Source organism: Schistocerca piceifrons, chromosome 5 (genome assembly GCF_021461385.2).
Source record: "Schistocerca piceifrons isolate TAMUIC-IGC-003096 chromosome 5, iqSchPice1.1, whole genome shotgun sequence".
Taxonomy (NCBI): domain Eukaryota; kingdom Metazoa; phylum Arthropoda; class Insecta; order Orthoptera; family Acrididae; genus Schistocerca; species Schistocerca piceifrons.
The window spans coordinates 275,797,291-275,808,017 of record NC_060142.1 but is presented as its reverse complement, the minus strand read 5'-3'; positions in this window follow the sequence as shown (position 1 = coordinate 275,808,017).

The following is a 10,727-nucleotide window of genomic DNA, read 5'->3' as shown; positions in this document are numbered from 1 at the left end:
TGGCTGTACAACTGGGGAGAGTGCTAGGACATCTCTCTAGACCTGCCGTGTGGCGGCGCTCGATCTGCAATCACTGACAGTGGCGACACGCGGGTCCGACGTATACTACCGGACCACAGCCGATTTAAAGGCTACCACCTAGCAACTGTGGTGTCTGGTGGTGACACCACAAGATTCATCACAGTGGATGAAATCACAACATTAGTTGCAATTAAACATGAAGTAGTCCGGGAAATGATGTAAAGCTTGGGTTATTAACAGCTAACATAAATGGCATCCACTACATCCAAACACTTTTGAAGCTCTGTCATGCAGTGCAGAATAAGTATCCTGAGAAGCAGTTCATCCTGAAGTGTTATATGATGCCTCTGATTATTTTAAATTGGAGAAAATTATTTCATCTGGGTGGGAAAGTCATCTGTACTCTCTGTACAGTTTCAGTTATACACCTTTCCCCCAACTTCTCTTCAGTTTTGTGGAAGAACAGCTGCAAGGCCAGAGGTATGAGATGCAGGAAATCAGAAAGCCTTGTTTCAGTGCATTCAGTCAGTCAGAACAGATTTCTATCACAAGGAGATTTTCAGTCTTACAAAATAGTGGAGAAAATATGTAAAGATAAAGGGAAACTATATTGATAACTGACATAAATGTATGTAGATTAAGATCTTGGTACAGATCCCAAACATGGTTTTCCCAAAAATAACTAATAGTAATAATGAGTTGTCCAATATGACTCTCATACATCCACCAGTTTTTAATCAGTGTGTGGCATGAGATGCAATGGTAGAGTACATATATAAAAAAATAAAATATTGTGATGAACTATAGATCACAAGTTTCTTAGAAATGGAGCATAATCTTAGATGGACAAGGAAGAGGATGGAAATTGCTTATGCCCTTTTCGGGGGAACCATACTAGTATCTTGGTAATCATGAAAAACCTAATTCTGAATAGAGGAGATATCACAGTAAATAAGATCATAGCAGAACAAACAGTACCACGCTGCATTACTGGGCTAAATGAACTATTAAGTTATGCAAATGAAAGAGGAGTGTGAAACAAAGACAAAAGCTCTCAGTATCAACCGAGGCCATTCAGTTTCAACTACACAGTTATTCCCATCAGTCATCTTGCAGAGTGTCTTAAATGTGCGTAGCACTGCTTGTAACTATTACGTTAGTGAATGAAGTGTTGTTGATGTTTGTTTTAATTGGATGTATAGTGTTTTTCTATTGCAGTTTTAAAATAGAGAATATTATAAAGAGAGACAGGAAGATTCTTGCAATGGCTGAAAATGTAAAACTTTTTGAGAAAGCTGAGGCTCATCATGGAACACATGTTGCACTTGCACAGGGCTTAAGGATACCTTTGTCCACATTGAATAACAATAGTGGGACAAAAGAGTAAATGAAAAAATGCCAGTTACTCAATATACACGAAGTTGGAAGAAATTACTATAGCATCTAACTGTTGCTGCCCACTTTGGTTTCCTGCTCAATGGCAGCACCCTGTGGGAAGCCTGGTGCAGGCACTACTTCTTCCAGAAACTGTGCACGTCGCTAGTACCTTGTATGTCATGGACATTTTGCTGATTACAATGAATTTGTTGCCAGACTAAATGCTATCAGGCACCATCATCATTCATAGATGGTTCACATATCAACAGCAGCAGCATTGCTACTGAAGGGAATTAGCTGGCATCTATGGATCATGTGGGCATCAAACTATATGTAATTTATACAATATAGTGGTAATGGTGGTGATATAATGGTGTGACGGACCTCAGAAAGTTAGATGTATGTTACAAAATTCACTACAATTGAATCATCATCATCATCATCGGTTCCTGAGTCAATTTTGGAATCCATGATGTTATTAAAAAGTATGTCAGTTTTTTGTATGTTCTTACCAAGTCCTTGTGCAGTGATTTTATTTCATGCATGAAGAAAATTCTTCTGGCATCTTTTATAGCCATGATGTTGCATCTCTTCTTTCTTAATTATGTTTCCCAGATTTTGGAACAATGAACTTTCCTTCTTGGCATTACTTAATGAGAAGAACCAAACTTAATTTTGGTTCTTTTGCAACTGTATTCTTGATATATGTGCAGCAGTGGTACATTGCAACTGATACAGATTTTCATATTGGTGATAAATTAATTTCTACTTATTACTCATAAAAAAGCTTTTTTATATAGCAACTTCCATCACGTTCATGAGAAGCAGCTCAGGTCATATCGTATAAAGTTCATAATATTTCATATGATACCAAGTTTTTTAATGTGGAGTAAGCTACAATGGAACTCTAATAACAATCATTCCATGACACAGAACATTTATGATCAAAGTACTAATAACAACAAAGTAGGAAAAGACAGATTGCTACTTCCTGTAAAGAAGACACATTAAGTTGCAGACAGGCACAATTAAGACACTTACATAAAGCTTTCGTCCAGTCTTCATCTGAAGAAGAGAAACGCACACAATTCATACACTCAAGCAAGCACACCCCATGTACACAGGACCTCCAACCCCAGCATCTCAAGCCATCCAATTACTGGTTTTTCACATATTTTGAAAATATATCTAAAATTTCTTTTTGTCTTATCCAGGTATAGAGAAATCCTTTATTAGGGACCATTTATTTGAAAGGACATGTCTGTTTAAACTCTCTGATGAGTAACTTACTAGAAACAAAATTTAAAAATGAACTAAAATACAGATACTGGTAAGTCTGAATCTATTAAAGTGTCCATTGACATTTCCAAGTTCAAATATTCATCCCATACAGCTTATACAGGGGATTTAATGCAATGTTTATCTTTTACAAATTTCTCTATTTAAATTCATGAAAGTGTTTTGTGGGTTATTGTTGTTCATGCTACGTTGCCAAATCCCATTGTTGAGTGAAGTCTATCTGCTCTTCGTGGCGGTTTCCTCAGTGATGCATACAGTTAGTAACCGAGAAGTGTTCATTTGCTTCTGAATTAACATAGATACTCTGCAAGCCACCATACAGTACATGGCGGAGGGTATCCTGCACCATTACTAGTCATTTCCTTTCCTGTTCCAGCTGCAAACAGTGCGAGGGAAAAACAACTGTATATATGTCTCAGTATGAGCTCTAATTCCTTGTATCTTATCTTTGTTGTCCTTACGCACAATGTATGTTGGCGGCAGTAGAATCATTCAGCAGTCCGCCTCAAATGCCGGTTCTCTAAATTTTCTCAACAGTGTTTCTCGAAAAGAACGTCGCCTTCCCTTCAGGGATTCTTATTTGAGTTCCCAGAACATTTCCGTAACACTTATATAGATCAAACCTACCAGTAACAAATCTAGCAGCCCACCTCTGAATTGCTTCGATGTCATCCTTCAGTCTGACCTAGTACTAACCTGAAACACTTAAGCTGTACTCAAGAACAGGTCACACCAGCATCCTATATTCTATCTCCTTTACAGGTGAACCACTCTTTCCCAAAATTCTCCCAATGCACCAAAGTGACCACTCACCTTCCCTACCACAGTTTTCACATGCTCGTTCTACCTCATATTGCTTTGCAATATTATGCCCAGGTATTTAAATGACTTGACTGTGTCAAGCAGGACACTAGTAATACTGTATCCAAACATTACAGGTTTGATATTCCTAATCATCTGCGTTAAATTACATGTTTCCACATTTAGGGCTAGCTGCCGTTCATCACACCAATTGAAAGTTTTTTCTAAATCAACTTGTATCTTCCTACAGTCACTCAACTTTGACACCTTACCATATGCCACGGCATCATCAGTAAACAACCACAGGTTGCTGCTCACCCTGTCCGCCAAACTATTTATGTATATCTAAAAACAAAGATGATGTGACTTACCAAACGAAAGCGCTGGCACGTCGATAGAAACACAAACAAACACAAACATACACACAAAATTCAAGCTTTCGCAACAAACTGTTGCCTCATCAGGAAAGAGGGAAGGAGAGGGAAAGACGAAAGGATGTGGGTTTTAAGGGAGAGGGTAAGGAGTCATTCCAATCCTGGGAGCGGAAAGACTTACCTTAGGGGGAAAAAGGACGGGTATACACTCGCGCGCACACACACACATATCCATCCACACATATACAGACACAAGCAGACATGTATGTAGAGAACAACAGTGGTCCTACCACACTTTTGTGGGGGCACTCCTGATGATACCCTTGTCTCTGATGAACACTCACCATTGAGGACAACATACTGGGTTCTATTATTTAAGAAGTCTTCAAGCCACTCGTGTATCTGTGATCTTATTCTATATGCTCATGCCTTCATTAAGAGCCTGCAGAAATCTAGAAATATGGATTCTGCCTTTTGCCCTTCATCCATAATTTGCAGTACATCATGTGAGGAAAGGGCAAACTGAGTTTCCCACAAGTGATGCTTTCTAGAACCATGCTGATTCATGGCTACAAGCCTCTCAGTCTCAAGAAAGTTTATTACATTGAAACTAAGAATATGTTCAATTATTCTGTAGCAAACAGAAGTTAGGGATATTGGTCTGTAATTTTGTGGGTTCATTCTTTTACCCTTCTTACACACAGGAGTGACCTGTGTCTTTTTCCAGTCGCTTGGGACTTTGTGCTGGTTGAGAGATTCATGACATGTTGCCTTGTCAGCATCAGGTGAAAATATTCCATCTCAAGATGTACAATGGCGTGTATGGAGTTACAAAGCCGAAGAGTACCCAACGCACAGCACACCAGCTGCTGTATTCAGTCAGTAAGTATCCAGATCATCCTCTCCTTTTTTACTCAGTCGTCCATGATCATGAAGTTCCCTAAAATCTGTAGCTGTTCATTGTTGATGTGCTGATCAACAATTTTTTTTAACGCCACCTCACTTACCACTTAACATAGCACTATGGCATTTTCACATGTACCTTTTCATGTAGCATTTGCGATTAGCTTCTGTTAACTCACACTTTTCTTGATTCTTGAACATTAATTTCCCATGATTACATTACATACAATACAATAAAACAAAAAAAAATATTTTCTACACAGTTACACATAGGTTTCCATTTAGGAACAGACACATATAAATAATACTATAATTCTACATTTTTGTCTTACGGGCAAGGGTAAGTTTTCCCATCCCAATATCTGTGCACCATCTCAACATTGTGTATCCCATGGAAAAATTAATGGACTCATGTGTATCCACTGTATTTAACTACAGAGCGTACAATTTTCTATGAAGTTCAGCGTAAGAGACTACATACCACAGAATTTAAAAAGAACAGAGAGAATTACTATACACAAAGGAGAATAATGCTATTTCAACATGTAGTTACTTCATATTGTCAACCAGGCCTTACCTGATTGTCAACACTTGGCTCAGCATCTTGCTGCATCCATGTGGTGATTCAATAGTACTTTTTGTTATTATGTGTTCTTGCGTGTTGCACTATGTGTGCATAAATGTTTTCTTGCAGCTTTCAAAGGTGTATGTCAGTACAGTACAAGTTCTCCTGTGCAAATGTATTTTCCTAGTACAACTAATTATTTCTCTTTTATGTACCAATTTGCATGGCATAATGTCTGAAATAGCACTGCTTTTTGTAATTGTTGAGGTCTTAAGTATTGTCAGCAAGTATAGCTAAGACAATCATAAACAACTACAGATACTCATTTCATTTTATAACTTATTGTCATAATATTGCATAAGATTCATGTATACAGATGTACTCGCATTTGTGCATATTTGGAGGCACGTGGAGTTTAGAACATTAGTAACTGGGATGGCATTTTATGTTCCTTCAAGGCTAAGGTAAAATATTCTTTCTGCCTTTCTTAGCAGTCATATTTGTGTTTTTCCTTTGACAGGTAAATATACTGATGTACTAGGGTTCCCCAATCATTATTTTCCCATTCATAAAACACTTTCCCACAAAATACTTATAACTAGATTACAAACAGGACCCGCCACCAATACCTCTGCCTTAATTATACATTCACTTCATAGAAAGTAGAAGAGCAAAGCATTATTCCCATCATCTTTAAAGTTAACTAACTAGTTAGATTCTGGTTTCCCGCAGGTCAACCAGCATGTTCATACATTCATACTCATTCACACTGTTATAACCTTTAATCCTAATAAATTGCGTGGATATACAACGTAGAGCAATAGCGAGTTACATGCTTCCAACTCCGAATCTGTCACTCCACTGCCGTGCCGTGACATGCGGCCGGCGCCGTTCATAGCCAGGTGGCGCTCCCGCGCTCGGCCGAGCTGCGGAGCGCCTCTATCGCCGTGTTCACGTACTGACGTAGCGGCACTTTTAAATCTCGTGGCACTGTCACAACACTTTTCCCCCCTTGAAAAAAAAAAAAAAAAACACTCACTTCCTTGGAGACACGGACAGTGCGGAGACATCCATGGCCTCTTGGGAGGCCCCGAGAAGATCCCGCGGAGAAACACAAGAGTATGGTCGAAAATGTCCAGGACGGAAGCTTGTGCGTGGAACGCGCCTCCTGGACGAGATGATGGGGGAAAACTCCGGAGCAGCATCCATAGGTGTCGTAGACCTGGGGGTGTGCTCCAGCGAGATGTCCCGGAGAAGGCGGCGCCGCGACTGGGGGCCGGTTCCGGCGTACTCGGAAGCGGTAGTGACGTCGGCTGCAGCAACACGCCCGGAAGATCGGCAGCAGCGACAGGACTGGCTTCTCGCGCTGGTGGAGACGAAAGAAGGGGCGGTGGCACCGGCGTGGCCACCACTCGTGGGCGCATCTGGTCGTAATGACGAACAACCATGCCGTCGTCCGTACGTATTTCACAACGCCGGCGGCCGCGAAGAGCCTGGACCACCCCTGGAATCCATTTAGGGCGAGATCCATACCCCCGTGCCCACACGTCGGCGCCCACCGGGTATTTTCCCGCACTAGGGGACACAGTACAAGGCCTGACAGGTTGAAGCAGGTGCAGTAGAGTGCGCGGTTGGCGGCCATGCAAGAGTTCAGCAGGGCTGCGATCACCCAGAGGCGTGAAGTGATAAGAACTCAGAAATTGCAACAGAGCGTCATCTGTGGAAAAATCACTAAGGAATTTTTTCATCTGGCTTTTGAAAGTGCGGACAAGGCGCTCGACCTCCCCATTCGATTGCGGATGGAAGGGCGGTGCTGTAACATGATGAATCCCTTGTCCAGTACAAAAATCACGGAAGGCCTGCGAAGAGAACTGAGGGCCATTGTCCGTGATAATCGTGGATGGAAGACCTCCTAGCGCAAAGATTTTGAACAAAGCCAGTGTCGTCGTCACAGTGGTGGGCGACGGACATCGAACAACAAACAGAAACTTCGAGAAGGCGTCAATCAACAGTAGCCAATAAGTGCCGAGGAAGGGGCCGGCAAAGTCAGCGTGCACCCGTTCCCACGGCTGTGCCGGATCAGGCCACGGAGAGGGCATAGTACGAGGTGCAGCCAGTTGTTGAGCACACTGACCACACGCAGCGACCCTGTGGGCGATGTCCGAATCAATACCGGGCCAATAAACGTGCCTGCGGGCCAGGGACTTAGTCCAAGAAATCCCCCAATGGCCTTCATGCAATAGTTTGAGAACATCTTTGCGAAGAGAGGCTGGCACCACAACCCGTGGAGATGCGCCATCCGTGGCCAGAAGAACAACAACCTCACGAACAGACAGACGAAGGCGCAAGGCATGGTAGTTGCGAAGGGGATCTGATGCCCGGGCCTTGGTCCTGTCCGGCCAACCCCGTTGAACAAAACCGATCACCTGACGCAGGACCGGGTCCCGCGCAGTAGCCGACGCGACCTGCGAACATGTAAGTGGAAAACCCTCGACCGCGCGACGTTCTTCCTCATCAATGTGGAAACAGAGGAGGTCATCTCGATCGAAAACCGGGTCGGGGCCCATCGGCAAACGTGACAACGCGTCAGCGTTGGCGTGCTGGGCCGTGGGGTGATAGTGAATCTCATAGTGAAAATGAGACAAGTATAGGGCCCAACGTTGCAGGCAGTGAGCTGCCTTATCTGGAAGCGACGCCGAGGGGCTGAACAGAGAGACCGGCGGCTTGTGGTCGGTGATGAGGTGAAACTTAGAACCATACAAAAAACACTGAACTTTTTTAGAGCATAAATGATAGCGAGCGCCTCCTTTTCGATTTGAGAGTAACGCCGTTGGGCATCGTTGAGGGTCTTGGAAGCGTAGGCGATGGGTCGTTCCAACCCATCCTCATACCGATGGGCGAGAACAGCCCCTAGGCCATACTGTGACGCGTCAGTCGCCAGAACCAAGTGCTGACCCGGACGGAATGTGGCAAGACAAGGCGCCGACTGCAAATGAGCCTTCAGGCAGACAAAAGCCTGCTCACACTCGTCGGACCAGCAGAAAGGAACGTTTCTGCGTAACAGCTGATGCAGAGGATGAGCCACCGCTGCCACGGAGGGAATGAATTTGTGATGATAAGCAATCTTGCCTAGAAATGCCTGAAGTTCTTTGACCGTAGACGGCCGGGGTAGAGCAGCAATGGCCGCAACGTGCTGTCGTAGAGGACGTATACCCTCACGGGACAAGTGGAAACCAAGATAAACAATGGAGGGTTGGAAGAACTGTGACTTGTCCAGATTGCACTTCAACCCAGCCGAATGCAGAACCCGAAACAGCAAACGCAAATTGCGAAGGTGCTCCTCAGTGGAGGCCCCCGTGACAACAATGTCATCCAGGTAGTTGATGCAGCCGGGAACGGAAGACGTGAGCTGTTCCAAAAACTGCTGAAAAATGGCCGGCGCACTAGCGACGCCAAATGGTAACCGCTGGTACTGATACAACCCACAAGGAGTGTTGATGACGAGAAATTCCTTGGAAGAAGCATCCAACGGCAACTGATGGTACGCCTCCGATAAGTCAAGTTTGGAAAAGAACTGGCCCCCAGCGAGCTTGGTAAATAACTCCTCAGGATGGGGAAGAGGATAAGTGTCAATGAGGCTCTGAGCGTTGACAGTGGCTTTAAAATCACCACACAATCGCAGACTCCCGTTTGGTTTAGAAACCACCACGATTGGCGATGCCCATTCGCTGGAGGTAACAGGAAGGAGAATCCCTGAAGCTGTTAACCTGTCTATCTCAGCCTTGACAGGTGCACGCAACGCCACCGGAATAGGGCGTGCCCGGAAAAACTTAGGGCGAGCTGTAGGTTTAAGAGTAATGTGGGCTTCAAAATCCTTGGCACGGCCCAGACCAGCAGAGAACACAGACGAAAATTCAGAACACAATCCATCCAGCTGTTGATACGGAATATCCTCAAATATGAGGTGCACATCATCATCAATGGAGAACCCGAACAACTGGAAAGCATCATAACCGAACAGGTTTTCAGTGCCAGCATGATCCACCACATAAAACGTGAGGGGCCGAACAACAGACTTGTAGGCAGTGGAAGCATCAAACTGGCCAACGATAGGAATTTTCTGCTTATTATAAGTTCTCAGATTTCGCGTAACTGGAGACAAAGGAGGGGAGCCCAACGCCAAATACGTGCGAGAATTAATGAGAGTTACCGCAGAGCCAGTGTCCACTTGCATGCGAATGTCTTTATCCAGAATACGAACAGTAACAAACAACTTATTTGTTTGAGAAAGCACACAGTTAACATCCATGTCCAATGCCTCGTCCTCGTCGACAGGAACATTAGGGGACTGACACACAGAAGCAATGTGGCCTTTTCTCCTACATGAATTACATGTGGGCCAACGTTTTGGACACGCGGCCCTGTCATGCTGTATGAAACAACGTGGACAAGAAGGAAGTGCGGTACGAACCTGCTTCTGTGGTTGCTGTTTTCGCTGCGAGCGGGGCGGCCCAACGCGACGTTGTTGACGTGAGTGAACCGCTGCCACATCGTCATTCCCCTGTGAAACAGGCAAATTGTCCGTGTCGAAAGTGGTCTGTACAGCGCCTACATCACACCACGCGTCTATTTGCGCACCAGCAGCGTGAGCCACTTCAAAAGATTGAGCGATGCTTAGAACTTCCGACGACGACGGGTTTGGCAGTTGTAAGGCACATTGCCGAACTTCTTTATCAGGAGCAAGCCGGAGAATAGCGTCCCTAACCATTGAATCAGCATAAGACTCATGATGAGTGTCCGTGACAAACTGACATTTCCTACTCAGACCATGTAGTTCCGCCGCCCAAGCTCGGTAGGATTGATGGGGCTGTTTACGACACCGGTAGAACGACACGTGGGCGGCAACGACATGGGTATTTTTTCGGTAATAGTTAGACAATAAGTCACACATTTCTTGGAGGGACAGAGAGGCTGGTTCCCGCAGAGGGGCTAACTGAGATAGCAGCTGATAGATCCGTGGGGAAATCCAAGATAGAAATAACGGCTTACACATAGGAGCATCGACAACGCCGAAAGCCAAGAGGTGTTGCTGCAAACGCTTCTCATAATCCTCCCAGTCTTCAGTGGCCTCGTCGTAAGGAGGGAACGGAGGCGGAGAAGAGGAAGACAGACGATGAGTAAGCGACGTCGACAACGCCTGAATAGCAGCCGTCAGCTGTGTTTGTTGCACCTGAATAGCAGCCGTCAGCTGTGTTTGTTGGTCAATGAGCACTTGCAGAAGCTGTTCCATGTCTGCCACGACACGAACACACAATGCCACAACGCAGGAAAAAAAATATCCGACCTCGTCGCCAAAAAGTGTTATAACCTTTCATCCTAATAAATTG